Source organism: Anser cygnoides, chromosome 10 (assembly GCF_040182565.1).
Source record: "Anser cygnoides isolate HZ-2024a breed goose chromosome 10, Taihu_goose_T2T_genome, whole genome shotgun sequence".
NCBI classification, from domain to species: Eukaryota; Metazoa; Chordata; class Aves; order Anseriformes; family Anatidae; genus Anser; species Anser cygnoides.
The window spans coordinates 20081561-20106427 of record NC_089882.1 but is presented as its reverse complement, the minus strand read 5'-3'; the positions used below and the strand labels follow the sequence as shown (position 1 = coordinate 20106427).

Below are 24867 nucleotides of genomic sequence, written 5' to 3'. Positions count from 1 at the left end.
AGACATTTGTACAGTGTTTGAGGGGTTGCTTTTTATATTGTCATGTTTTGTACAAAAAAATCAAAATTATTTTGCTATCATGTCTCTTTGAGGAACATTATATCTACATTAACTTATAAACCCACTAAGTTTTTCAAGGTCAATTTTGTTATTTACTTTCTGAAATTGTGTTTTTAATTGGATTAATATCAAAGATTTTACCACGAATATCACATTATCAGTCAGTATTACATAGATATACAAATGAAAATCACATTTTCGATATGGCAGTACCTTCACATAGGTATTTTAATATGTATTTTCATCATACTTGGAAATTCTTGAAGGTGTGTGACTGCCAGTCTCTCCTTAGCGTTTCTGCAACATTACTGATGAGAATATTTCCCCTGTAGTCAACGATATGTGAAGGAAAGATCTGAGAGCCTGAGACCAGACTTCTAGTCTCATACATGATTGTCAGTGAAAAGAGACAATCATTTACACGATCACTTGCTAGATCACCAGGATTAATGATGGATGTCAGACTCCCAGCTCCTGGTTCTGATGCCTGTTTTTTACTAGTTTAAGGCTGTCTCAAATTATTCTGTTTATATTTTTTTCTTATTTTACCTTTCATTCTCCCCCAGCTCCCCAGCTCCCCTTCCTCAGATGCAATTTCCCACAGAGCAGCTGGAGAAGGACACAGCTGTATTGTGTTTATGACGACAGAGAACTCCCTAGGGCCAAATCTTTCCCACATCGACTATTGAGACAAAGATTTGTCTTTAGGTTTCCTATTATATGTCTAATTTGTAGATACCCAAACAAATAGAATATGTGCTTTCTCTCTGCAGAAGGATGTTTTGGTAAAATAAATAAAATTAGGATGATGGAGATGGTATACTTGGGGACTAATTGAAGATCACATTATAGAGCCCAAATCCCTGAGGATTATAACTAAAGTATATACAAGAATTAGTACTTTGTGGGTAAGTGGTAAATTGTAAATGATTATCATTTTCTAGAGTCAGCTCCACTAACACTAAAAGATTATTATGGTGCAAAACCATGGGCTAAATGGCCTGCTCCACTTATCTATGAGACAAACATCTTCCATAAATTTTTCCAGAGCTCCTATGAAGAATGACTCCGAGTCAGTTCATTGCTAGGTTCAACACTGTACCTGAAACCACTCTAACATACTGCATGGTGCCTGCTGAGTTTTGAGAGCCCTTGTTTATTCTCATAAGGAACAATTGTGGTTTTTATATCAATTTCCAGAACTTAGCCCTGTTTTGATACTCATGAATTAACTAATGTGATTTAGATTCTCTCCTAGTTAAATCCATTGACATCAAGGAAATTATGTCAAGTTACAGCAGATGAGAGTTTTGCCCTGTTTAATCAGAAACTTTGATAAATTGCTCTTTAAAGGTCAACATCTCTGTATGCAGGGAGACAGTAAAAAGCCTATGTACAACTTAGAATCTGGATGCCCAGGCACTGAATTCTCTTCTACCTAGATCTGAATGGCTTGTGTATCTCTCTCTCTTTGAAGAGAAGGACTTTTTTTCCTCCTAAAAATAAAGTGATCCAAATGGTGTAAGCAGAACACTGACTTGTTAAATAACTCAGTGACAAGTCCCCTCGTCTACCTGTTTTGTTTCCCTTCCATTATTATAAGAGGAGATGAAGTGAAACTCAATTACTTAATCCACAGAGAATTTCTAGAGACTCTCCTTTTGACTAGACAGCTACTTAACGCACATTCTGTACTGAAATCTAAAGAACATTGATTAACCATTTCTGTACTACACAGAGTAGATGCGATACTAGCTGTTTATGTATCACCACGTTCAGCTCTTTCAGTGGGTTTTGGGAGTTCCAAAAGTTAAATAAATCACATTTTCATTTAAAAAATCACAAATTCACCCAACAAGCCCACCATAGGAACAAAATTTACGAATTTAAAATCAGAGACTTGATAAATGCAACAGAAGCTTTCTGTACCTTGTAAGTGATAAGACTGCAAGCCAATGCGACCTCCAAAATATACAAATGAAAATGGGAAGTTAACACTTTTACAGAATAATAGTGTTTTTATCCATTGATTGTAAACATGGTACAATGCTTTTTTACCCACAAAACAGCTCTGCCTGAAATGGGGTGGGAGACAAAGCGACCAGGATAGGTTTGGCAGTTAACTTGGTAGGACCAAGATGCTGCTACTTAGCCTGGATGCATGAGCTGCCCAGTCAGATGAGGGAAACAATGCTTCCTGTGGGACATGGTGGCTCCAGGTTGTGTATTCACAGCCTGGCTATAAACACTCTCTAAGAACAGAGGAGAATGTCAGTGTCCTCCTCTTTTTAGAGCCATCTTTTTAATTATTATTACTAACTTGCACTAGCAAGGCATTTCAAAGCCTAATAACGTACTGTAAGAAACGTGCTTTTCACTAGCTTTAAAGTTTACCTCCTGCTATTCTCCTTGGTTGCTCCCTGTTAAGGAAATGCATATTTGTTCTCTCAGTTTATTTCCATACTGTTAATGATTTTATTGGTTAATCATACTTGTTATTGGTTTATTGGTTAATTATAATTGTTAATGATTTTATTGGTTAATCATACTTCCTCTCCTCTGTCCCTTGCCCTCCCCTTCACCCCCCAAGAATTTCCAAGCCCTTGTCTGTATGGCTTGCTCTTGCGCGGAAGCCAAACCACATTTTTCACCATCCTTGTCCCTCTTCTTTTTGGTGGTTATGGTTGGCTCTGTTAAATGTCATGAGTTTAACCATGACTTCCATGAACAAAGTAGCTTCACTTGAAGCCAATCCTTAGCTCAATCTAGAGATACACGTGGCAAGAACTAGATGAAACCACAGTACTTGAGTATGCCTTGTGCAGGGCAAGAGTGTTAGAATTTGCTAACAGTGTCCCACGTGTTTCCATTAGAAGCCAAACAAAACTGATCTTCAGTTTTGAGTAAATCAAGCTTCACTGCCTGAAGAAGCAGTCTCATATGATGCATCATTGGTACGTTTGTGCTGCTGGTAACAAAGAGGTCAGGGCAACTCCACCGTGCACTTCCACAGGCTGTTCCACAGTCATTATTGGACCAATGCGGCTCTTTCTACAGTTTCAGTCTTGACTGCAAACATGACAACATATGTTATAGCAAAAAGAACGACATCCTATATTAAAGACCTTTCATGTCCTTTTTTTTTTTTCCAACACCATTTTGAATCAACCACTTTACAATAAGCCATATTGGTGTCTCAGCTCATTATCTGCTTACGGACTGAAATTAATTCAGCCTGGAAATTAAAAGTCTCAAGACAATAGGATTTATGATTTAACTACCTTGCAAGCAAGATAGGTTTTTATGCCTGGGTCTGCATATCTTGCAGCCCCCATGCTGTCCAAAGCCAAAGCCTCTCCTCTATCCCAACAGCTGCTAGTTGCTCAACTCCTGCTAATCCAGTCTTCAGCAAATCTCTTCTGGACAGAAGCTCTTATGTCTCTCCCTTGCTCTCACTGACCAGAAATCTGGTTACACCCTAACATTCTTCCTTCCAGAAAACCTGCTTACTTGCAGCCCAAGTTCTTGTGCACATACATGTGTTCACCCTTTCATCTTTTCTTGCTGACACAGCAGCCAGTAGACATAAGTTAGTTCCATTAATCTATATATCCCTTTGTTACAGAAGAATTATTAGAAATGGATGTTAACATGGAGAGTAAGATCACAACCTAGACACTGATATTTGGAAAGTGTTGGGCTAAGATGTCAAGGCTGGATGCCTTGAGCAATACTACTACTAGTTGTTGCTTTCCTGCTTTTGCTTTCAGTACTGCAGCACAATAAGGCTTCTCTTCCTGTCTTTTCCACATGGGGTGGAAATGATAGGCCATGCAGTCTTCCCTAAAGCTCCAGTACTGTGAGGTTTCAGTCCTGTTGAAACAGCATTTAATACATTAAAGGAAGATTTAGCCATTTCTTTAAAGAACAATGGTGTCTGAGGCACATAAAGGATGTACAATGTTGAAGAGTAAGTGATCATAGTTATTTTAGAAGTTGTTTGCAGATTTACTGCATAGCTAGTGTGCTTTTAGCCCATGGAACATCAGTACTAACTGATGAAACCCAGGCTGCTTTGTGTCAATGACTACAAGAAGCATGCTGTGTCTGAAGTGTGTATGGCACCGAAATTAGATGGTATGGTACAAAATAAAAGTACTTTTTTCCATCCCTTCACATGTTTCTCATTGAAGCCTTGAGACACATTGTTCCATTTTCCTTTGTTTTATTTTTCTCATATACACAACTAAGACCAACAGCAGCACACTGAAAATCTTCCCTGCACACATTTTTAAAAGCACTGAATTAAGTAATAGTTTACAAGGAGCTAATTGCTAACGATATGGCTCAGGAATGTAAAAGCTGGTAAAACAGCTGTGTCTGCTCCTCAAGCACTTCTGACTACCTGCCCAATAGAAAGCCTCAAAAGCCACATAAACGTTCATACTGGTGTGGGGGTAAATGTGTGTCACTGCTTGGCATGAGCTGCAAAAAGAGCTAAGACACAGATAAAAGGCAAAGGATCTTCTATGAACATTAGAGCACAGCAGAGAGCTATCTTAAAGCTGCTCCACCGTGGCAAATGGCTTATTGCTGCCCTGCTCCATGATTGCACTACTGCTCGCTGCTCGTAGGAGCCACACAGCTTTGAGCTCTGTCTCTCTCCAGAGAGATACATCCCCCTTGATCCCTATAATTTTATTTGAGCTGTTTCAGTCCCTTTTTGTGCAGGGGCATTCCCCCCACCTAGCTGAACCAGGGGTCACAATTAACAAACCACCTTACATACTGAACCAGCCCAAGACAGGGAAATACGCCAGGATAGCCATGCTTCATACTAAGTCGCTTTTAGTTGGGATCTGAGTTAAGGACTTCAGGAAGAAAGACTTCTGTAATTTTTTCCCCCCAAATAAAATGAGTTCTTCATCAGGGTTAAACATTTTTCTCTCTTTTTTTTTTTTTTGCTCCCTGCCCCCAAATTGGCTCATCCATCACTAGAATCAATATGAATGCAAAGATTTTGGTGGATTTGTTGTCATGGAAACCACTTCTGCTCTCTGATATCCCTTACAGGCTTTCCAGACCTTTTCTTGCCTTTTAAATTACTATTCTGTCCTACATTCTGAACACACTGTATTTTAATTCCACATTGTGAACTTGATTTGAAAGCAAACTGTGCACAGTCACAGTAAAACCAACAGCCAAAAGATAAAACAGTCCCTGCCGAAGACAGAAGTAGCTGTCGGAGTGTTTACCAACTGCAGTCCCAAAATGGCTGCTTAGGAAAGCAAGGCTAAAAGCCCTCTCCCTCAGAGGGCTCAGTAAGCAAGCTACGACTTCTGTGAGAGAGGCTTTATGTTTCTCTTTTCTCTCTTTATGTCTCTCTTTTCTCTCTGGAGCTGCTTTGTTACCCAGAGAAAGGCTTATTTTGTGATTAAGGCAGTAAGGCATGAAATTAGGATCCAGACCAGTTAGAGTTACTCACATAAATAAAATCTGCAGGATTTCGTCTTTGGAGTCCCTTATCCTGTTTCCAGGTTTCATGAGCTGCTAGTCAAGTCACTTAGTTTTGGCTAGCTTGACTGTATAGAAAGTGGAGATAATAATCCTTATAGCATCCCATCAGGTATGCTGAGGGACTGAGGTGCTGCAGAAGGCACTAAGATCGGATACAACTCCTTAATATTAATATTAACCTGTCATTACTTGCAGTGCATTTATAACCAGCTGTTCATACTCAAGTTCCAAGCTAACCATACATTTCATTAAGAGATGATACAAAACTCTTCCATTTCTGTGCCAGTTTAGAAGCTACATGTTAGGAAATACCTTTCCTAGAATGCCCATGAAGTTCAGGGACGTGGTTCCTATTTAGTGTAAATTCAATCTGTGCTTTTACCTTCTTGTATACTTACAAAAACATCTAAATGAGGAGCCATGCAAAAGCAAGAAAGAAACAGAACACAAACAGTCCAGGTTACAGTAGTGGGGAGAGTTGTTTGCAGGGAGACTGTGACAGGACTTGGGGAAGGAGTTTGATGTTCTATTTTTCCCTTGTTATGGGGGCTTTTTGTCCCTCTCCCCTACCATGCTAGACAGTTGCTTTCACTTAGTAGAAATTGCTGTTTGTTGCTATTCATTTTCATCAATGCTTTTAGTAAACAGAAGTTAGTGTCTTCCAAAATGGTACTATATAAACCACTATGAATATGGAGGGATCTTACCTGCTTATAGACTCTGTAATCACAAATCACTTCAGAGCCACATACCTACACTGTTCAGCAAAGGAAGTTTGTTTGGGGGTCAAACTAGTTTTATTTGACCTGGGCAGGTCACTTTCTTTCCCTTTTAAGCACCCTTTACAAATAGAATCCAATTAAAGCTTCTAATTGAAGCCTTTGAAAAGAAAAAGGCCAAAAGTTAACATTATGAATTTTCCGCAATTTACTTCCTCCAACCCTAGGGTTGGACAAAATATTGGAGGTCTCTTCCAACCTAGATGATTCTGTGATCTACCAAATTTTGTGTAAAATCTGCAAGTAGCTTTAGAATGAGCAAAATGCCAACAAGCAGATCAGCTATTTAACATGTGTTCCCTCTCAACAGTTCTTTTACTCTGCCAGATGTGGTCAGGCCACAGCTAGAGCAGAACTGCTCCTAGGGATGACAAGGAACTCAGGCAGAGGCAATTATATCTATCTGTTCCAGACAACACCAACTGCTGAGAAGCTGGATCTGTAATAGCTAGTCTTGTGGGAGAGCTCAGCAGTTCCCCACACTGTTCTGCTAGCAGCTACCTCGAGTACCGACCTGAACTTGGCCCCTTTTGCAACAGCCACATTATGATACTGTGCCAAACTTACTTTATACTTTAGCCTGTAGAGAAAGTTCTCTTCCTTATTTAAAAAAATTCTTAATTACAAATTAAATGTTGCTGGATGAAAGCTGATGTGTTCTGCAATGAGTTGAGACTGAAGGACCTTGGTTTGAGTTCTTGTTCATAGAACCCTGAAGTAGTCACAATTCCCCTGCAAATAAAAAAAAATACAAAAAAATACACACTAGGACCTGTGAAGTTTTACTAACAATGTGACTTTGGAGGATGCTGTGACACTAGATCATGACCTTCTAAACAGTTGAAATCAGAAGTCTAACTAGCATCTTAATCCTCTGAATTAATACTTTGAGAGAAAGAAACAAGCTGCAATTAGCAACTCGGCAAGCTGCATACATTGCTATCTATAAAAAACTTGGGTTTCATTTCTATTTATAAAAAACATGGGTTTAAGTCATCTAAAGTCAAAAATTCATTTATTTTTATTTTTTTTTAATTAATGAGATATTAGTTTAAAATGTCTTTTCTTCTGGAAGCGTTACAATTTTCATGGCCTTCTGTTCGGCACTTGTTGACCTGTGGTCAATGCTTCCAAACTTTGTTTTTGGACTAGTTTATTTCGTACCAGAAAAAAAGTGGGTGTGGTTCTCCGCTCTATAATGAATATAAAGATGAAAAATAGTCACTCTGCTTGCACTTCACAGAAACAGAGCAGTTTTGTTTGCCTATTGATTGATCTGTGACAGCATGGAACATTCTGAAGTACTGGTACGAAAAAGTAAGTGAAAATCCTAGGAAGGGAAAAAAAAAAAAAAGGATGGCAGCAAATGCAAAAGGATAATTCTCCAAATAGAAGACAAAGTCTGTTCCAGTTATTTTTGTAAAGGGTTGATTGCAATTTGCATCCTGCTCAACCAGCATCTGCCATCAGCAGCGCTCAGTAGTCCTTTATTTACTTTATATTTTGCCTGTGAATATTTCTTGATGACATTTCCTTCCCAAATCCTTCCACAGTGATCGTTCACCCTTCTCCTTAATCCTAAACACACCTTGCTAAAACCTACAGGTGATTTGCAGGTTTCATTCCAACCATTACACAGTTAGGAGCTCAGCTCACTTTACCAGAGTTGTCATATTGACCCCTCAGAGTGTGTTTGTAAAGAATACTACTGGCAAATTGTATTCTCCTGGGAATACGTTTGAGATATGGGGGTTCTGTGATGCAGGACGGCATCCTGCATTGTCCTCTGTACCAGAAGAAAAACAGCAGATGGGAAGTAAGAGAGAAAAAACCCTTTGAATCGCATAATTTCCTTCTCCTCATTACATACCAAGTTAACAGAGACACGTCTGGAGTTATCAGAGAACAAAGCACTTTTGTAAGACAATCTGACAAAAATACCCTTAAATCCTGTATGACGAAGGGGATGTTATTAAATGGAAACTGCAGTAAGTCACCTATAAAAACAAACAAAAATACAGATTCTGATTGAAAACAGTGTTTCCATTTTCCATTCACTGTTGACAAGCAATAGCATTCCCACAGTGATTGAAATTACCAGAAAACTTTCTCCATGCTGGGCAAACAGGGACAGAAAAGCATCATTCTGCCAATAGCTCTGCTGCTGTTCCTGTGCAGTGTTTTTTTAAACCCTTCTTGCTTCCATAGAGTAATTAGATACAGATGTTGTTTGTGTTCATCCTTTTGCCTTTTAGTCTTGCTCAAAAGTATTTTGATAACTCACAAAGTGAAGTTCATATTTTATCAGCCATTTACCATCAATTTCAAAGTGAGCCTGCGATTTATTTTCCCACAACCCCCAACATGAAGTGTGATGTACAGAGAGCTTCCTTGTCCACTCCTACTTTCTCAAAGGCCAAAGAAATCTAGCTGGAGAACAACATCTGAGAAACTCCACAGGTTTAGCTGGAGAATCATTTCCCTAGAAATTTATACTGCATTGAAAATGCTGTCAAGAACGGAAAACCACAGGAAAATGGTAGGTGCTAGATCAATCCTTATTAGGTAAAATAGAAAGGTACCCTTGAGCCACTTCCAATACTGGCTGCAAATTAGAGAGCTGGGGTTGAATTTAGGCAAATAGTGCTCACAAGTGGCCATCCAAAGAGCCTAGCTGTGGAAAGACTGCTGCGCTCCATTAGAAGGCAGTGAGGAAGTGTACTGATAGCCGAAACACAGTCTAGAACAAATTGCAATCATTTACAGTCAGGTAATAGCTTAGCTGTTTATATTTATTTTAAAAGGTAGCTGAAAATGTGAAAAATTCTGATATCTTGCCCATTTAAATGAATTCTGCTGCTGGGCAAACGTGGCTTTTTTCAAAAGAAAGGATATAGGAGATAAAAGCAAGGGGGGTGGGGAGGGAATGAGAAGGGGAGAATATTCAGTTATTCTTCCTAATACTGCCATTATGACAGTAGGGATTTTGCTAATGTAAGCAACATATTGTGTCAAAAGAAGATAGCAGAAATCTGTGTGCAAGCCTGCAGTTCAGCTGACTACAAGCATATGTAGTTGTAAATTCAATTTAACTATAGCTAGAAAGCCACTAAGCTTAAGGAATGCTAAGTGTTTATGGCCAGAAAGATTCAAAAGGACAAATTGCACCTTGATGGGAGAAGACTTCACGGTGTAAATTTTCCATTAGCTTTAATGGTACTCACATGACTAATTCTGCACACACCGAGACTGTACAGTTGAAGAAATAGTACTTGTGATTGGGTTTTCCCAGTAGCAATATAAAATGTTGAAGTAAAATAAAAAGCAAAAAAAAGTAAAAAAAAAAAAAAAGAATATTTTTAAGCTTCCCACATGACACAGAAGCAATATTTATCCAAACAGTCAGAAGACAAAGGTAACGGACTCTGGGTTTAAATAAAGAGAATTAACTATCCTGAACAGTCACGTCTATGGAAAGTCAAGTATGGAAAATAAATATAGTTTGCATTCTGAGAGAGGTGTTCTAAAAGAACTTATTTTAAACTGCATTTCAGCTCAATTATGTACTAGAAGTACATACCTCTTGTCAACTCTTGTGTCAACTCAGCTGCAAACAGGAGTGGTAGAGAAATAGTTGCAGAAAAACTGGCATTCTGCCCTGAGCAATGGCTTACACCTCTGCTAGAACGGACACAGACAGCAACTGGAATCATCACTATTGAACACAGCCAACCAACTCTTCTTTATTGTTTGGGCCACAATAAGGGAAGCACAGAAATGCCATGAATAAGTCTTCCGGGTTTCTAGATCAAACTCTAATTGAGATACACCTGCTCTAAGAGTAGAGACATGCTTGGCTTTTTTTTTTCCCCTCTTTTTTTTTCTCTTTTTTTTTTTTAATTGATCTCCTGGGAATTATATGCCCATCTAGAGTCAAACTGATGTTACTGTTCATAGCATATCAGATATTGCTCTGCTTTGCAGAAATGAAAGCCTGAACTTTTGTTTTGAGGCATTCCTGAGCAGCCTGTCCAAGCTAGCCTATGTTCCCCTCCACACTCCACTAGATGGTTCAGGCACATGTATTTAAGGAGTGAATAAGGGGTGAATGTGCCAGCTGGTGTTCCCTTTAGTGTCAGTCGTTATTATATGTGACTTTAACTAGTGCTAGCAGCTTAATATGGTTTAGGTTAATGAGCCATTCAGCGAGATCCAGTGTTCCAGTTTGTTGGGTTGATGAATTAATTTCCACTACTTACAGCTCCTTGTTCGCACTGGAAGGCTGCCTGCTCCCAGGACAGGATCAAGTGAGCTGTTCTGTAATGCATGTTGTGGCTTCAGACTGCATCCCCGGAATAGTGTGTACACTCAATACACAGGTACTACTGAAACACACCAGCTCATATCTGTTAACCACAACAAAATTATTCTTGCTCAAACTATATTTCTTTCAAGAAAACTTCTGAAACAGCACAATTTCAAATTCAGTACAGTATTCTTTACAGTGGTTCTCTTCCTTGTTGTCCTCTGCTTCTCTCTCCTTTATTAATTCCATCCCTTTCTCTTGTTTTCTTTTCTACTGGAAAAAAACACAAACCAGAACACAACATCACCAGGAACAAAAATAAAACACTTAAATACTTCAAATAGAACTGTTTTTGGTCTCTTTTTGTATAAGTTCAGAGAAATTGAATACTGAAAAACTGTTACAGATGTCACAACACAAAAACACCATGGAGGTTCAAATGAGCCATGTATGCTAAAGGGAAGGAAAGTAGAAAACTATCATAGGTGATCAACCTTTTGGGTTGTTCGCAATAAGCTGAAAGATGTGAGAAGTTCTCAAGCTGTACAGAGGAATCTGAGGAGTTAGTAACAGACTTCCAATCAAAATCCTTCCCAGCAGGCTTCCTCTTCTTCAACCTTTCACTTTTTTTCTACTTGCCAAGAACATCCTTCATGATAGCTGATGACAGTTGTCCAGGAAGCAAAACAGACCTAGGTGGAACCATTCAGCATATAGGCACTAAATAGACCCGTTCTGAATGCTTTAGTTAACGGCTTTGATATACTAAGGATGCCAGCAAGCATCCTGCAAATCCCTGTACTGAAAAAAGGCTAAAGAGCTGCCTCAAGCAGAGCTGTTGCTTTCCTTCAAGCACAGGGAACTCATGCTCAAGAAACACAGAGGTACAGTAAGCTTTAACTGGATGCATACAACCACCACAGTCTTTGTTTTCACTGAAAAGCCTTTCTTTTATTTATTTTTAAACCTCCTAGTAACTCCATGTGTTTATACATAATCAAACCTATTCAGCTACTGAGATTCCCTTTTTAGACCTAGCCTAAAACAGAGGCCATATTCACCAGAAGCTTATTCTCCAGAGGTTGGGAGGCAACCTGAATACATTATAGGCATCTGCAAAGGCAACATTACCCAGAAGAATTGCTAGAGTTTCTGGTTTATTCTATTGTGGAACATAGAAAAATCTCTAAAAGATAGAACAAAAAAGAAGCAGTTTTTGTTGTTTTCAATTATATATATACTAAACTGAAACTATCTAGCCTTCACATAGTTTTACTAGGAAAAAAAAAGAAATTATTAAAGCTTCTATTAGAAAGCTTTCTGTATAGCTCTTACCTGTCTCCTTCTGTTGTTACAGAGAGAAAACAGACGACATCCAAAACAACAGGGCACAGCAAGGTTCAGCTGATCAGAGAGCCAGAAGCCCAGTCCCACAGTACCCAGAGTAAGGCAGCCAGGCTCAGCCAGGAGAACAGATCACCAGGTAAGTTTGTGGTGACAAGACAGGTCAGAGATCAAGCTGGAAAGTGAGCCTACAAGTAAAGATCAACATGTTCATGCCCTGGTGTGGGCATAGCTATGACTAAATCAGAGACTAGCACTCTAACAAACTACAGCTATTACTGCTAAGTTGAGCTTAAATAGAGCTCCTGGGCCCATGGGCAAAGGATACAGGTGGAGGTTCTAAGTAAGGCTGGCTAGGGCCATTAAGGCTTAAAGGGCCTCAGCATAGGGAAGAGAGTCTCTCTCTGTATGGCTTAGGAAGAACTCATTGTAAATACATTACTTAAATGAAAACCAAAATGTTACTTTAAATGAAAGCATGATATAATTCCAAAATGAAACTTTCTAATTTGGGAACATTGTGCTTGGGAACAGTAAAAAATGATATTTTCTGTGTAAGATGAAGGAGGATACAGGAAAAAGTGCAACAAAAATTCAGAACATCAGCTAAAGGAAAAAGGATATTTGAAAAATTTGTGTCTGAAACTGGTGTTCAAATCGTAGTGTCCCTTAAGGACTGTAAACTGTGAAAGGATGGGAGCTTTTTTTCAATTTATTTTGTGAGATATTGTTCAAGTTGCCACAAGATGAACTTTAATTGAACTGCTAGTGAGTCTGGAGTATTTTAAGAGATATTGTAATATAGGCTGAACTTTGGATGGGGTCAGAGATAATAGAATGAATGCTGCCTGGGGCAAGGCTCTTTCTCATGGCATGAAACAATCATTCTTATGGTTCCTCTTTTTGAGTACAATTTTCTGTTCTTCCATAAAAAGGTTCTCATGAGCACAGTCAGGCTCCGAGTAAAGTCATGAAATAGAGTCACAGAGGGCAGGATTTTGGATTAAGTTAGCGACCTTTGTTCTGTGGGAGCAGGCTGTACATTTCCTGGAAGCTGTCATGACAATTGCATAGGCAGGTTTCATCAGCCAAAATACTAAAGGCAGCAGGTTATTACTCATGTGTCTGTAGATCAATTGTGCTTTAGTGCTGTCTGGTAGTTGTTTGTTTCTATCTTCATATCATGTGGGGATCATAGAAATCACATAAGAAAGAATTGACTTTGGGAAAAACAATGTATCAGTCATGGCAGCTCAGTTTTGACTTCATCCACACCAAAGGTATTTCTCATTCATATATGCAGCAAATGGAATATAAGATGCTACTTTATCTTTCATGACTATTGAGACAAGTGATGGGATGTTTAACTGTTGGTATCTCCACATGAACGAGTTACCCGGGATCCCTTTACAGTCAGTGGAAGCTTAGTCTAAGTAGTCAATAGAGTCCAGGAGGCAATTCATAATACATTGATTCATGTCTAAAATAGGTTCTGGGAAAACCTGTCCTGAAAAAGACCATCTATTCCTTGCAAAGATAACTTGGTTCACTATCTCATATAGAAACATCCATATTGTAAAATTAAACGAGACACATATTACTTAAACAGTCTGGCTGAGAGAATCTATTAATGAATTTATTTCAGTAAAATACTGCCGTAACCAACTGCAAAAGGTGCAGCACCTAAACTCTCAAGACTTTTCTATATAATGCTAAGATATAAAAGATTTTAGTTTGCTTAAGTAAACTATTAAAAAAAAAAAGCTCTAGGACTATTACACTATCTACACATCTATTTAATAAACATTTTAAAATACTGATACTGTGGGAGACAATGCATGTCTCCATTTACAGTGTGGAGACAATTTTCTCCCCAGAATTCAGAAGGCATTCTGACTTTGGATAGTAAGTAGGGAAAAATGTTTAAAAAAATTCTTCAGGACTAGAATGGCCTACTTGGGCATTTCATGTTTTCCAGCTGAATAACAGCCTTGTGAAGTATAAAGTACATGTTTGTAGTGAATGAGAAAAAAAAATGTATATAATATATATATCCAAGTTATAGCTTTCTTTGGAAAATGCATTTTGAATGAGATTAACACATGGAAACAGCTGGAAGCATAAAAACATTCTGAACTGCAGCCTTCACATTCTATCACTGTTTATCAGACTTTATTCCCAAATATGTCCTTCCTATCTTCAGGTCAGTGTAAGAATTCGGTAAACAGGATAACTGTAACTAGAACTGACCATCATAAGATAATTTCATTGCAGTGAACATATTTGATTCTAGGAAAACTGTATTTTTGCTGATCTTTACCAGGAAAGGACAGTTTGCTGTGCTCCGCAATTCAAAGAGATGCTTGAAATTAATGTACAGCAGCAAGATGTCATTAGAGTGATCAGGTTTACACAGCAATAGCAGTGTAATGCCCACCCCTACGTGGCATTAACGGTGAACAAAATAAATGAAGACGGTTACACATAAAACTAAAGAACAGGACATTAAATCAAGGGAAATACATGTTGTTCATCAAACCTTCTCTACACATGGCAATACTTTTCCTTGACAATGCTAAGTCTCATTACCCTGAGAAGTCAATATACAAAAATGATCCCCTCTGGAAGACTCTCCAGCTGCCCACAGAAATCTTAACTCATTCTTAAAAGAATACTCCACATACCACTTGAAGGATACCATTGCATGCCAAAATAATGAATCTAGAACATATACATGGGAAAATGTTCTAACTTGGATGAGTGCTGTCAAACTGGAGTACACAGATAAATCAGCTGCCAAATACAGCAAAGAGTTCTGGCTGGAGTCCAATATTAAGCAGGAGAAGTGGCATCTGAGAGCTACTCAAATTGTTCTTTTCACACCAGAATAGCAAAGATTCCTGCCTGCTCTCTTGCTGATATTTGCAAGCTCCACAAAATGTTTGTGAAATTAAAAATAAATAAATAAATAAATACATGCATGCACACACCACCTCTGTTTTATGCAGGTGCACAGATGCTGTTTCATACATACACACACGGGGTCCAGCCAGGAGCTGCTCGTTCTGCTACTATTGCTGTAGCTAGAAGGTCTGAATTAGCATTGATCTGGAATGGGGCATAACTGCTTCTGGCAGCAAGAATGAGACAAATCTTGAAAGCTCAAGGCACAGCCACCACTCTTGTTTGATACAATGTATGTCAGTGCAAAAATCACTGCAATTTACTGGAGAAATAGATTCCTCCCGCCTATTATTTTCTCAGGATTACTTGTGTTTGACACACCAGTTTGCAGTGTGTAATGATAGGAAGATATGATCCTTGCTTTTTTCTCCCTTCTCTTCATTTGCTAAGCTAAAGGTGTAACAGAGGCAGGACTCGGGACATCATCCTAAGGGTGCTCTCTGCATAAAGACTAGACCTTTGGCATGCCCTGCTGAAATGGATGTCCAGGTGAGGCGCTCTGTTACTCTGAGTTGCATTTGGTCTCTCACCCACTTTGGACTGCATGCGTACACTTTTGTTTCCTTGAAGAACCACTGTCATATATGGTACTCCACACTGCTGGGACCTGTGCATACTCTTGTGAGATTTCAAATAGAGAAAAAAAATGGTTATCTCATTTCCTTTAGTTCAAATATTTGAGTAAGTCAACATGATTTTGAAGTGGACATAAACCAAAAATCCTCACCCTATCTAGGACCCACTACTTTAGAGGGTTCTGTGTGAATAGATCCCTGTATCTTTACATAGGGATGGATGCAACCTGACTGTGAGTGTAAGGGTGTAGTGTCCTTGGCTATTTAACTCAATTTGAGGAGGGATATCAGTCCATTTCTGCCCTTTACCTTCTATCTTCTACTTTCCTTTGCAGTGCTGAAACCACTTTAAATCCCACTGCAGCACCACAGCTTTTCTAACATGTCAAAGAGAAATGAAAACAGTGCAATCTCCTCTTAGAGAAAGGAATGGGATGCAGCAGAAACTAAAGCATCTTAAGTATACCTTGTATAAGGCACAGCTTACCTGAGCAACCTAACAGCCACAATACAGGGGGTAGCGCAAAGCTACTCACACGAAGAATAACATAGAAATGACTTACTCTATTCACATCTCAAATTAAATCAGAGTTTATTTTAGTTATTTAGAATATAATTTGAATGTGGTTTTGTTAAGTATTCTTTAAAGGACTGAGAGCTTTTAATATTTTCCCCATGGCTGAGAGACAAACTACTTATAAAGCAAGATTTTCCAGTCAGAAAACGTGTGTATACAAATGCAGATACACACAAGCCTGCACACATTTGTATGTATTTATACATACATACGCATACACATTTGTGGAAACATTTGTTAGAAGCATCAAAAATGGATTTGATTACGGAAAATTCTCAACATCTGCTGAAATTATTGAATGTCTGTAACTTCCGTTGCCTTCAAGAGGGAAATAAAGATATTCAGCAGCTGTATGTAGGATGCAGCCCACTGCCACTACTGCATAAAGCTCTAAGAAATGTGCCGATATACAGATCTCACAGCTCCTGCTTAAAGTGGTGAGAAAATCAATTCTAGACCAAAATGGCTAGAGGCAAAAGGATAAGATGAAATGTGACTGACAGAGAGACAGCATCCAGTAATGCTCAGTCAAGTGAAAAGGCAAAAGAACACAGGAATAGTAAAACCTATCCGTTTTTGTTTTAATTGGGAGGGGACATAGCAGGCAGTTTTGGTGCTCTAGGCAGTCCCTGCTACACAAAGCCTATAATTGTTAACCCTGTTCTATTCTGAAGTGAAACATGCAAAACATAGATAGGGCTCTTTATAACTAACACTGTGCTGTAGACAAATTGGACTGTGATTTCCAGTGACATTAGGGTGAAATGAGGTTGCCAAATCATGTCAGAATGAAGCAGTAATGACATATTCTTGTTTTCTGGTGCTGAAATCATTTTAGTCAGTGTCCAGTGCCTCTGCTTCTCATTGCATTTTGCCCCCTGTTTCCCCGTTGTTTGTAGTCTTAAGTATTGCAAATATAAACTACATCTAAAAGTGTGAAAGGCAAGGCTTTTTCCCTCTATCTACTTCATGCTCTGTGAAGGATTGAAAGTCACAGAAAGGAGCAGGAACCTAGGATACTGGCATTATAATCTCAGCTGTACAGCTTGCTTTCCTTTTCCCCTGCTTCAGTTTACCCATCCATGAAACACATTGTCTGTGGCATCCCCTAAGGGCCTATAAGAGATTGGAGGATTTAATGCAGACTAATGTGTTTGGCTGAAATAACTCCATAATTATAAACTATTGTTATTGCAAGAATCAAAGTTGAAGCATTTGAAAACCATGTGAGACAGAATTGGAGATTTTTTATTTTTATTTTTTGTAGCTTTTTTCATTCTTCAGTACTTTCAGCAGTTAGAAGTGACCAAGGAAAAGGGATGACTGACAAGGACTTAATTACTATATGAAAATGTCAAGCTGAAGAAGGAAACATTTGACCCACCCTCCATGGTAGAAAATCTTGTTTTCTTGGGGTGCAGTATGACAGAAGTCCCACACACCCTTATGTCTGACAGTTTACAGTCAAAATATGTTGGTGCTTCAGCTTTTTCTGTTCTTTTGACTTTTTAATTGCATTTGCTTTTGGTGATTTCAGAGGTAATGTGAGGAAGGAAACCTTAGACTCCTGCCTGACAGCAATGAGGTTAGCTCCTTAGTAAAACCCGCTCTTTTAAGGGATTGCCTGCTCTTTATGATTCCTGAGCCTTTGGGGCAGCTTCCCTCCCATGCAGATGAGTACTGCCAGGAAGGCCAGAATATCAGAGGAAAGAATTAGGGAAGCTTAAGCATTAAAGATGTAAGATGGAGAGAGCTGGAAGCAAAGCCAGAACAACTCAGAAGGCAGGCAGCAGCAGTGAAAGCTTTGAAAGTAAGTCATGTTAAATTTACAGTAGGGACAGTGGCCCTTTACATAGGAGTTAGTAAAGGAAATATTTCCTAGGGGTTGATTCTACAAAAACCTTCCTGCGTGTACGTTAATTAAGTGTTCTGAGAATTACCTGATTAGGGCTTCACAACTACACATCTTTTAAAACTTAACACCTAAAAGGCAGTGAGTGACTTAAGAATAGGAAACTCCAAAACAAAATAGAAAGAATTAAAGTTTTCCACAAGAGATCCAATTTCCATGTAACCTTTTGCTTATAGCTGACAACACCAGTCGTTATCAGAGAATCGCAGAATCATTAAGGATGGAAAAGCCCTCCAAGATCATCTGGTCCAACCATCCCCCTACTACCAATGTCACCCAATAAGCCATGTCCCTAAGCACCAGGTCCCACCTTTCCTTGAACAACCCCAGGGACGGTGACTCTACCACTTCCCTGGGCAACCCATTCCAATACCTGACTACTCTTTCTAAGAAATGTCTCCTAAATTCTAACCTAAACTTTTCCTGGTAAAACTTGAGGCCATTCCCTCTAGTCCTATCACTAGTTACCTGTGGGAAGAGGCCGACCCCCAGCTCCCCACCACTTCCTTTCAGGTAGTTGCAGAGAGCAATAAGGTCTCACCTGAGCCTCCTCTTCTCCAGACTAAACAACCCGAGTTCCCTCAGCCACTCCTCACAGGACCTGTGTCCCAGGCCCTTCACCAGCTCTTCAGCCCTTCTCTGGCCATGCTCCAGGACCTCCATGTCCTTCTTGTAGTGAGGGGCCCAAAGCTGAACACAGTGCTCGAGGTGTGGCCTCACCAGAGCAGGGCACAGGGAGACGATCACCTCCCTGGTGTGCTGGCTGCACTATTCCTGACACAAACCAGGATGCCGTTGGCCTTCTTGGCCACCTGGGCACACTGCTGGCTCATGTTCAGGTGAGCATCAACCAGCACCCCCAGATCATTTTCCTCTGCACAGCTTTCCAGCCACTCTGCCCCAAGTCTGTAGCACTGCATGGGGTTGTTGTAGCCTAAGTGCGGAACCCAGCACTTAGCCGTGTTGAACCTCATCCCATTGCCCTCTGCCCATCGACCCATCCTGTCCAGGTCCCTCTGCGGGGCCTTCCTACCCTCTGGCAGATCGACACTTCCCCCCAACTTGGTGTTGTCTGCAGACTTACTGAGGGTGCACTCAATTCCCTCATCCAAGTCATCAATAAAGATATTAAAGAGGACGGGCCCCAACACCAACCCCTGGGGAACACCACTGGTGACCGGTCGCCAGCAGGATTTCACTCAGTTCACCATCACTCTCTGGGCCCAGCCATGCAGCCAGTTTTTAACCCAGCAAAGAGTGTACCTGTCCAAGCCATGGGCTGCCAGCTTCTCCAGGAGAATGCTGGGGGAGACCGTGTCAAAGGCCTTGCTGAAGTGTAGGCAGACTACATCAACAGCCTTTCCCTCATCCACCAGGCGGGTCATCTGGTCACAGAAGGAGATGAGGTTGGTCAGGCAGGTCTTGCCTTTCATGAACCCATTCTGACTGGGCCTGATCCCCCAGTGGTCCCACATATACTGTGTGATTGCATTCAGATGACCTGTTCCATCACTTTTCCTGGCACCGAGGCCAGGCTGACAGGCCTGTAGTTCCCTGGATCCTCCTTACGACCCTTCTTATAGATGGGTGTCACATTAGCAAGTCTCCAGTCATCCAGGATCTCTCCAGATGAGCATGACTGCTGATAGATGATGGAAAGTGGCCCAGCAATCACATCCACCAACTCCCTCAGCACCCTTGGGTGGATCCCATCTGGCCCCATAGACTTCCCACAGTCCGGGTGGAGCAGCAGGTCTCTAATTGTTTCCACCTGAACTGTGGGGGGGTTCTTCTGCTCCCTGTCCCAGACTTCCAGCTCAGGAGGCTGAGTACCCTGAGAATAAGTGGTCTGGCTAGTAAATACAGATGCAAAGAAGGCATTAAGAACCTCGGCCTTTTCCGTGTCCTCAGTAGTCATGGTCCCCCCTGCGTCCAGTAAAGAATGGAGATTCTCTTTGGCCTTCCTCTTGCTGTTAATATATTTATAAAAACATTTTTTTTAGTCCTTAACTGTAGTGGCCAGGTTGAGCTTGTACTGGGCTTTGGCCTTCCTGATTTTTTCTCTGCATATGCTGGCAAATTCCTTGTACTCTGCCTGACTTGCCTGCCCCTTCTTCCACTGGTCATAAACTCCGTCTCCCAGATACTCAGCAAAAGTTCCCTGTTCAGCCAGCTGGTCTTCCCCGCTGGTTCATCTTACGGCACACGGGGGCAGTCTGCTCCTGCTCCTGTAAGACTTCTTTCTTGAGGAGCATCCAGCCTTCCTGGACCCCTCTGCCCTTTAGGATTAGGATTTAGTGCTTAGTGATATGGTTTAGTGGAGGACTTGTTAGTGTTAGGTCAGAGGTTGGACTAGGTGATCTTGGAGGTGTCTTCCAACCTAGATGATTCTTTGATTCTGTGACTGACTCTCAAGGGACCCTCCCTACCAGTGTCCTGAAGAATTCAAAGACTGCCCTCCAGAAGTCCAGGCCATCTACCAGGATGGCCTTGAACAGTTTTATGATTTGCTTTGCTTCTGCGGTTACTCTGCTAAGAACAGTTGGGTCTACTGTAATGAGGGGGAAGAGCTAGGGGAAGCTAAGTAAGCACCCAAAGGTCCTCATCCAGAAGAAAAATACTTCCTCAAACCCCAGTTAAACCTATGGTCCCTGCTGGGCACTGGAATCTGTGGTATTCCCAGAGAGTGGCTATTGCCAGCTCAGAGCTCACCCAGCTACGGCACCTCTGTTCATGGGCAGTGCAGGAGCAGCAAAGGCAGGTGTGTGTGAGAGAAGGGGGAAAAGGGGCAGTACCTCGGCTTCAGGCAGGCTGCTGGCTGACAAGCTAGAGGCATTTACTCCTCAGTATGTGTTGTGCCTCCCGAAGAAAGAGTTTCCTTTAGGAAAGCTGGAAAAATAATCAGAGAAGTTTCTGTGCTGCCTTGAGCTCTGGGAAGCAGTTACTCCTTCTGTCTCCAGATTAGACAGAAGAAAGCTCCTTCATCCCATCCTGCTTGGGCATATCATACAAGGACATGTTCTGTCTTAAATAAATAAATAAATAAATAAAAGCTATCACATAGTAATGGAAATACAGAAATACAGTAACTTATGGAAAACACCAAAGCCAGCATAGTGTGCACAGCTTGGTATATGACTTTTTTTCTGTCTGTAGCAAGACAGAATTGTAGAGCGTGCTTGTCCTTAGAGGCCTCCAGTAGTCCTCAGTTTTGTTGCCACAAGCTAGTACTGCTGTGTTCCCTGACTGACACTTTTCCCCAGACTAGTTTGCGTAGCAGTAGTAGAAGCCTGTGAGAAGCTTGCAGGGCCAGAGTGAGCATTTGCAGTTTATTAATGGCCTGAAACATTAGGGCATTTAGAGGAAATCCAGTAAACATTTTTAAAATCAATAGCTAAGGGTAAGTGAAGTTCAAATGGGGAAGGAAATGAATTAATATTGGTGTAGTAAGGCCCTTAAAAACATATATTGGCATTATTTCCAGCAGAGTAATTATTGGCATCAGGCTCTGAGACAGCTTTAGACCACCCCTGAGTCTTGAATCATGCCCACCAAATTTTCTCCTGCCACCTCAGCTGGATGAGGTAGATGCTACTGCTTGCTCTGAACAGTTCTTATCTAAGATGTCTGCATGAGTGGCACTATGCAAATATTAGTTATTGTTCTCCAAACGTTTGTACTTAGAGCAGTAAGGAGAAAGCCCCTGTTGGGGTACAGCCTAATGAGATGTTAATAGAGCAGTGGGTGAATGTAAGTATAAGTGCAGCGGGGTTGTGCTAAGGAGCTCAACTGACAAAAGAACTGTAAAAATGTGGAGCTCTCTGCACTGAACCAAAATCTGAAATAAAATTTTTTGTTCAGTGAGGGAGGGCTCATTAAATAGCCATGTTTTCAAATATGTGCCTGCTGTGGAGAGTAGGGTCCTGCTCTCTGTTCTGCAGTTACAGGATTTCATAGTCACAGAGAAAAAGGATGAGGTGAACAAATCCATGGTGTGACTATGAAGGACAGACTGGGGAAGGAGAATAAATTAGAATATTATGTGACTTTTTAAAGCAGCAGCCTGTCACTTCATTTAATGCAGAATGAACTGAAATGCACAGCAATGTGAAAGAGTAGAAGTTACCCTAGTAAAATGAAATAACATTAAAAAAAAAAAAAGACAGGCCTCGACTGACAAGCTTGCTTCTATACAACTGCTGTGCTGTTTGGACATCAAATTTTACAAGCTCCATCAAAACATGAGCAAATTGGGTAACTGTGTATACACACCGTCATTTTGACACAGCTCCCCTACCACTTTCATACCCCTACCCAGTCATGCTAGAGGTTGCAACAGGGAGCACAGACTAGGTGCATAAGGGAGAGCGTAGCTTTATCTTTGAGAGCTGTTAGGCTCATATGGGGGACTTATAATAAAAAGGGAACTGCTCTAACCATTTCTTCAGGGTTCAGCTTTTATCATGTGGTACAACTACCTCGGAGGCAGCTTACAATTTGGGCCAAATGACACCTGTATTCTTCGACACTTTTACTGTAAAGGGGTATCAAATGCTACAGCATTACAGTCACAATGTCTGCCTCGCTGTCTGATTCCATGGGCCACCAAATAAACTTCCAGAGTGGACTCACCTGATGGGAGTGCAATGGAGATGTTAGCATTTAATTGTGCTTCCTGCAGAGCAAAGCTTAGTGAGTTCCCAGTGAAGGTGACAGACAGCAAGAGGCAGGGAAGGGCAGAGGTCACCCTTCCTGGGTAGCTGACTTCTTTTTCTCCTGAGGAAACATCTGCGGTGGTGGGTCTACATGGGGCATGCACAGCTGTAGTCTCAGCAAGGACAAATGTCTGGAAGAGAAAACAAATACAGAATAAAACTGGATAAAAATGCGACTGACACCACATGAAGCTAATCAACCTCTGCAGCTGTTGTGGCTTGGAAGGCAACCAAATAAAAAGCTTTTAGGATATTTTACTTTTGGCTTGTTCCTCCTCTAACACCAACCTGCTTCTGAAAGGAGGTCCCTACTTTTTGCCAGTCACAAGGAAAAAAATAGGTCCATGAGTGTATGTGCAAAGAAGGTATCCAATTTACATGCAAAATTGATGTAATTGCAAATGCAGATTGAATTCTTGCTGCTGAAGGTGGCTGAATTTAATCATATATATACACGTATAAATATGTGTCATTTTGGCAAAATCTATGCAGTGCCAGTGCCTAGTCTGACCTTTTGAATATATCAAGAGCCCTCTTGTCCTAACTATCCCTTTCCCATGTCAATGGCAACCCACGGCAGACCTACATACATACCAATACCCACACTAAATATCCTTATGTGCTTTGCTACCCAGAATTGGACCAAAGATCCCTTTAATCCTGTGTCTATTTAGGACAGACACCTAAAATCAGTTTGGTGGATACTGAACCGAAGGGTGCCTGAAACCAGTTCATTCCACAGGCACTCAGCAACTTTTCTCTATGAATTTGTCAAGTCCGTTTGTGAACCCAAAAGGAGACGTGCCCAGCTGCTCAGAGCTCCACAGCAGCAAACACCACTGCAGAGCTCTGTGTTGTAGGGAAAAGGTCTTTGGATTTTCTAAGGAGGGCACCCATCTTATGTCCCAATTGACATTTCCCAGTCTTCTGTGTTACTCGGCAACGTCATGCAATCTGTAAAGCCATTTTAGCAATTCCAGCCTAATCTAATTTACCAGTGACTCTTCTATGAACACTTCAGTTTGAGATTATTCCTTAGGCAAGGAATTTCCCTACAAACCTTGCAAGGGAAGACTTGAGTCTGAGAACCTCTGAAAGCACCTCTGTAGTGAACAACAGTGAACAGGGGCCTTTAGCTTTTCTGTAGTATTCCGTTGCTTTACGTTTAACCATTAGCCATAGTAGGAATTACTTGCTAGCCACAACCAAATAAATACAAAAAGACTCATGCTCCATCAGACAGATAAAACAATTCCCATACTCTCCATCAGTCAGTGGAATGAGTTTGGGAATAAGCTGCTTACTCCCAAGGATCCACATAGACCTCTTTTTCAACTTCCATACTAGGCAATACTTATTCTGTTTCTGAAACAGCTCCTGAAACACATTGTGCAAAGTGTAAGTATAGGGAACCATAAAACTTCACAGTGACCTTCAGGTTCTGCATGATAAATCTCCTGAGAGAGTAGGGTTCCTGTCAAGAGATACAACACAAAATAGCAATGCACAGTAAGGATGCCTTTAGACAGGGTCACAACAGAGTGTAAATTTATGTTTTTAACTGTTCTGTTTTTCTTCTTTTCTCTTTAAAGTGGATGTACAGAAAAATTATTAGGCAATGCAAGAAAGCCCAGGGTTTTTCCTCCACCACAGTACAGCACATTATCTTCACCACCAAGGTCCTTTGCAGTGCTATTCCTCCTCCCCTCACTCCTCCAAGGCCTTTTGACATACAGCCCAAAGTGAGGATTGCCCATGGTGGCAAAGTGACAGCCTGGTGTGTGCTGGACTCTGCAAGAGACCAATGTGTACACTCCTGTGGTTTGCGAAGCATCCCTGACTCAGTCCCTGCTGCCTGTCCGTTCCAGGTGTGGCACAACTCTCCATCTGGCACTGCTCCACCTGGAGCAACCGGGCAAGGATGGGCCTTGAACACACATTGACAAAGAGGGAAAGAAAATGTAGCCAGTGCATTCTTCACTAAGGAATGCACCAATTCCCGAGCAGCACTGTAGCACTCATCTGAACTTTCCTAGATATTTTCTTAGTCTCACTTTCCTAGTCTTCCAAAGGAGATGCTTCTCCTTTCTGTCTCCTCCCTCCCCAAATTTTAGGAAA

The 24867-nt window shown here is 40.8% G+C and overlaps 2 long non-coding RNA genes across 3 annotated transcripts in view; one reads left to right on the top strand and one right to left on the bottom strand.

Moving 5' to 3' along the window:
* Positions 1-15595, top strand: part of LOC136791619 (uncharacterized) — a 38907-nt gene extending 23312 nt beyond the window's left edge. Inside the window, exons 2-3 of the long non-coding RNA XR_010833978.1 lie at positions 12020-12145; positions 15361-15595. This is a non-coding gene — a long non-coding RNA (uncharacterized lncRNA). The remainder of the gene's footprint in view (positions 1-12019; positions 12146-15360) is intronic.
* The window catches only part of LOC106040027 (uncharacterized), a 55003-nt gene continuing 41292 nt past the window's right edge, over positions 11157-24867 (bottom strand). For both annotated transcript variants that reach the window (XR_010833977.1, XR_007159368.2), the window contains 3 exons: positions 22667-22880; positions 11998-12194; positions 11157-11354 (listed from right to left, as the gene is read on the bottom strand). This is a non-coding gene — a long non-coding RNA (uncharacterized lncRNA). The remainder of the gene's footprint in view (positions 11355-11997; positions 12195-22666; positions 22881-24867) is intronic.